This window comes from Calidris pugnax, unplaced genomic scaffold (assembly GCF_001431845.1).
Source record: "Calidris pugnax isolate Ruff unplaced genomic scaffold, ASM143184v1 scaffold998, whole genome shotgun sequence".
NCBI classification, from domain to species: Eukaryota; Metazoa; Chordata; class Aves; order Charadriiformes; family Scolopacidae; genus Calidris; species Calidris pugnax.
In genome coordinates, this window is record NW_015091640.1 from 3,981 (window position 1) to 9,041 (window position 5,061).

The following is a 5,061-nucleotide window of genomic DNA, read 5'->3' on the forward strand; positions in this document are numbered from 1 at the left end:
GCATAAGAGAGCCTGGAGGAATCCCTTCCTATATGGGTATTAAGCAAGGAAGGGAGGAGCCATTTGGTTTGTTTATCGATCGAGTAGCAAATGCCATACAGGTGGCCGGGGTGCCTGACTATCTCAAAAGCACTATACTAAAGCAGTGTGCTATACAAAATTGTAATCCGGCCACTCGTAACATCTTGGCTACATTACCAGGGACATGGACCATCGAGGAAGGACTAGAAAGAATGGCACAGGTACCGGTGGGGTCACAGGCAATGTTAGTGGAGGCAGTAAAGGAGTTAGGGAATAGTTTAAAGGAACACACACAGGTTACGCAGAGTCAGGCTTTGGCAGCCCTTGCTCCTTTGCAAATCTCCGTTGGACGGTCAAATGCCCGTGGCCCACCCCGTTTGCGGTGCTACCGTTGCGGCGTCATCGGACACACGAGACGGAACTGCAATGCCAACTCCGTGTGGGGCAGGAACTGTCGATCAGACACTCACAACCAAGCTGCCTGTCGTCAACCTGGATCGGGAAACGGACGACCCAGCGGGAAGAGCCGCCCCGCGCCGACACACAAAGCGGCTGCCTGTCCAGCAGCGCACAACCCCTTCCTCTCCAGCCAGCCACAAGTGGAAGCCTCGGACTGGACCTGGCAACAGCAGTAGATTGCACCCTATTGGACTCAAAACCTGTCAGGATTGCTACCGGCACACAGGGACCAATCTGTATTAATGGACAACCGGTCGGAGCACTACTTATAGGGTGTTCATCTGCCACTAATGCTGGGACTTAATGTTTTGGTTGGACTGATTGATAAGGACTTTTATGGAGAGATTCAAATTATGGCTCAGACGCTGTTTCCACCACTTTTTATAGCTAAAGACACTAAGGTGGCACAGTTGATTCCCCTACCACATCTTGCGGGGGCCCTTCAACCAATGCAGGTGCAACCTCGAGGGCACAGTGGTTTTGGATCTACGGGACAAATGGCCTTGCTAACTATCGGCCTGCGCCAACAACCACGACGTTCAGTTACAGTGCAGTACGGCGACCAAACCATCTCACTTGTCGCACTTTTGGATACCGGTGCTGATGTTTCTATAATCAGTACACGGAAATGGCCGGCTCTATGGCCAACATACCCGACCAATGCCACAGTTGTGGGAGTAGGAGGATTGACTCTTGCTCATAAATCACCCCTTTTGCGATGGACTATAGAGAACAAGGTGGTAAACTGCTGTGTTTCTATTATCCCACTGCCTGAAGGGGTGCATGCTCTGGTAGGACGTGATATCCTGGCACAGATGGGAATGGTCCTTACCTCGGACCTCCCTTTTTAGGGTCGGCCATTGCTTGGACTTTCCCGATCCCCCTTCGCTGGAAATCAGAAGAACCAGTGTGGATAGAGCAATGGCCGCTAAAAAGGGAAAGTCTGGAACACGCACACGAACTGGTCCGAGAACAATTTCGCCAGGGTCACCTGCGTCTATCAACAAGCCCTTGGAATACTCCCATCTTTGTCATCAAGAGGAAGTCAGGAAAATATCGATTGCTTCACGACCTGCGAGCTGTGAACAAACAAATGTACGACATGGGGGCATTACAGCCTGGCCTACCCAATCCGGCTATGATGCCTGAAGGGTGGCATCTGCTCATTGTGGATTTGAAAGACTGCTTTTTCACTATTGCCCTGCATGAAGATGATAAGCAAAGATTTGCCTTTACCCTTCCTGCGATTAATCGAGAAGGGCCTTGAATGGACAGTCCTCCCGCAGGGAATGCGAAGTTCACCCACTTTGTGTCAGATTTATGTTGATGCCGCCTTGCAGCCACTGCGACAAAACTGGGCCTGTACTCTAATCTATCATATGGACGATATTTTACTGGCCCAACCGACACCCTTTTCCATGCAACAAAAGCAGGAACTAACAACACAGCTCAGACAGAGAGGTTTAGTAATTGCGCCGGAAAAGGTACAAGAGACAAGCCCCTGGAAGTACCTAGGATGGCGTATCACCGACATGACAATCCAGCCTCAGAAACTATCCTTGCAGCTGGATATTCGGACTCTCCATGATGCCCAACGGCTGTTGGGTGACCTGCGGTGGCTTCGACCTGTTACAGGGATCCCCAATGAACTACTGAATCAACTGCGCCCCCTGCTGCGGGGAACGGATCCTGCAACGCCGGTGCAGCTCACTGAACAACAAAGACAAACGCTGCAACAAATCGCTTCTGTGGTAACCACACGCTCCACACATCGCCGTGTTGAAGGTCTGCCCATTGACTTGACTGTTTTATGTGGTGAGCAGTATCTTATGGCAGCCTTAACTCAGCAAAAAAATAAAAACGGGGGAGAAGCAGGGGTCCACCACTATCGTATTGGAATGGATAGCCCCTCCGCTACAACCACGGCGGACAATACAGGAAAAGATTGCCACGCTAGCAGATCTGATCAGGAAGGGTCAATGCCGTATCCTACAGGTGGATGGCACCCCGCCAAGCACAATATGGGTGCCAATAAAACAAATCATGCAGGATCTGAAACTCTCAAGCCACCACCCATGAAAGTGTTGTATAAAGATGCAAAAACAGGACAATGGGTGGGTCCTGCAGAGGTGGTTTACGTAGGACCTGGTTATGTCTGTGTTTCTACCACCACAGGTACCATTTGGGTTCCCAGCCGATGGGTGAGGCCTGCTGTCAAACACACTGACGACTACGGCCACGCCTAATGACGACGAGGGACTCCACAGAAGAGCACTACTTCGTCTGTATTGGACATTTTAGACAAAAGGTGTAAGAATGGCATCAAAATCTCACAGTTATGGGCTGTTAGCACACAAGACTGGCACAAACTATGTCACCATTTTAATAATATGTATCCTCATCAAAGGCGAAATAGAGGGCACTGCTGTCAAAATTACACCGCACAATCTCATTGATCCTCGCGAGAATGTATGGGTGACTTTAGCCCGGTCACTCAATACAACCAGTTTCTGTGCCAGCCTGGCATCACCCAGATCCCCATTCACCACCTGTCTTATAGGAGTGCCTTTAACCAGTGCCACCTTTGTGATGTTCAATCAATCTCTCTCAGAATTGCGATTGCAATATAATGTGGCTGGTAAACTTCCGTTCAATTGGAACAACACCTCCGACATGTTTGATGAGTATGATAGTTGGGATGATAAACTCCCAATAGGTCCTGAGCCACAAGAAATTGATCTAGCGGCCTCCCTTGACGCTAGCTGTTGTATCTATATCGGTCTGAGGCACTGGTCAGGTGGTGAAAAGAAGGGGCGCTGGGTCAATGAGTCAGTCCCCACAAGCCCTACTCCAATAGGCGATTCCACTACATGGGAAGATACACGGTGCCAGAGACTGGCCCGCAACAAGAGCGATTCGGGCCCTGGCACCATGCTGCCCAGGCGCCTCCCTAAAGGATTCTTTTTAATATGTGGCAGGAATTCCCTCCAACCCTCAGGGAGGGCTGTGCACAATAGGTCAACTCAGTTTAGGCGCGCCGCAACACCACCCTAACTCGACTCACATATATCGCTTTAAAAGGGGTTTTACACAGGCTTTACAATCAACCTGTAACGATGATGTTGCACTTTGGAGTAAGTGGAAGATTATATTCACATCTTTATTTACACCAGGCGTCACTGCGGCTCAAGCTCATAAAAATATAGAAAACTTGGCATGTTGGGTTGTGAAGCAATCCAACGCCACGAGCAGAGTTCTCTCAGAGTTGTCAGAGGACCTGTCAAGGGTACAGCACGCTGTGCTACAGAACAGAGCCACGATAGATTTCCTGGTACTAGCCCACGGGCACGGCTGTGAGGATTTTGATGGAATGTGCTGTATGGATTTATCTGACCATTCTAGATCTATTCATAAAGAAATCCAGGACCTCATAGGGCACTCCCAGAAGGTACAGCAAGATACTGGGTTCTTTGGTCTAGATGCTCTGGGAAACTGGATGGGGTTAAGTGGATGGCTTAAAAGTGTGTTACAACCAGGACTGTTGATCTTAATCATAATAGTGATAGTATTACTCTGCTTGAGCTGTGTGTCTTCTTGTATCAAAACTCTTTTTATGAGAATTATTAATCAAGCTTATATCACCCAAAATAAAAATGGGGGAATTGTGGGAGACTGGCTAGATGAGAAGGGTCACGTAGACATGGGCCAGCTAGCCCAGCAAGAGCTTAATGAGCACCGTGTTCAGCTTATCTAACTCCCAATAACTGCAAGGCCTTGAAGTTGTTCTTCTGGCCTTGAAGGCAGCTGTGGTCCAACAACAGAATGTCTGTGATAAGGTAAACATGTAACTGTAAGAAAGGAATTTCGGGCGGAACTGTCTTTTTAGAACTAACCAATAATGAGCTCTCATTTTGCAATATGTATGAGCTAATTATGAGTGTGCATAAAAGAATGGTAGTGTGTCTAAATAAACGAAGCTTGCTGGTCACTCATATTGAGTGCTCTTGTCTTCCCTCCGTCGCAACAACCCCCCATTGCCCCAGTCCCATTGAGTGACCTAGAATCCCCCCATGATGGCCCCACATCCACTTTAGCACACCCCACAACCACCACATGGCCCCCCGCTGGGAGCCCCAGTGACCCCTATACTGGGAGCACTGGGGATGCCTGTACTGGGAGGGATGGGAGCAGTGCTTGGCCCATACTGAAAGCACTGGGAGCCCTGGTATCCTATAGTGGGAGCACTGGTGCCCCGTACTGCGAGCACTGGGAGCCTTGGTGTCGCATACTGGGAGCACTGGTATCCCCATACTGGGAGCACTGGGGGCCCTGGTGTGCTTCCCAGGTGAATAATCACAAAAAGGAGCCTTTTGGCTGCTCTTTGCCCAGAAAAGGGATGTCTGCAGTTTTTTGAGGGGTCACAGCCCCCGGGACCCAAATCCCGGTCCCCTGAACCCAAAATCCCCACACAAACCCCCAGACCCAAACTCGCTGTCTCTGGACCCCAAACCTGCCCCAGGACCAAAAACCTTCACCACTGGAAACCGAGGAGGAGCCCCAAAATGCCCCCAAATCACCCCG

At 49.8% G+C, this 5,061-nt stretch overlaps 1 long non-coding RNA gene across 1 annotated transcript; it reads left to right on the forward strand.

Annotated features, from left to right (window-relative positions):
* Positions 1 to 808: 808 nt before the first annotated feature.
* LOC106899926 lies at positions 809 to 2,327 on the forward strand. The gene is made up of 2 exons (XR_001414098.1): positions 809 to 889; positions 2,266 to 2,327. It is a non-coding gene; the product is annotated as an uncharacterized LOC106899926 (long non-coding RNA).
* The last annotated feature ends 2,734 nt before the right edge of the window (positions 2,328 to 5,061 follow it).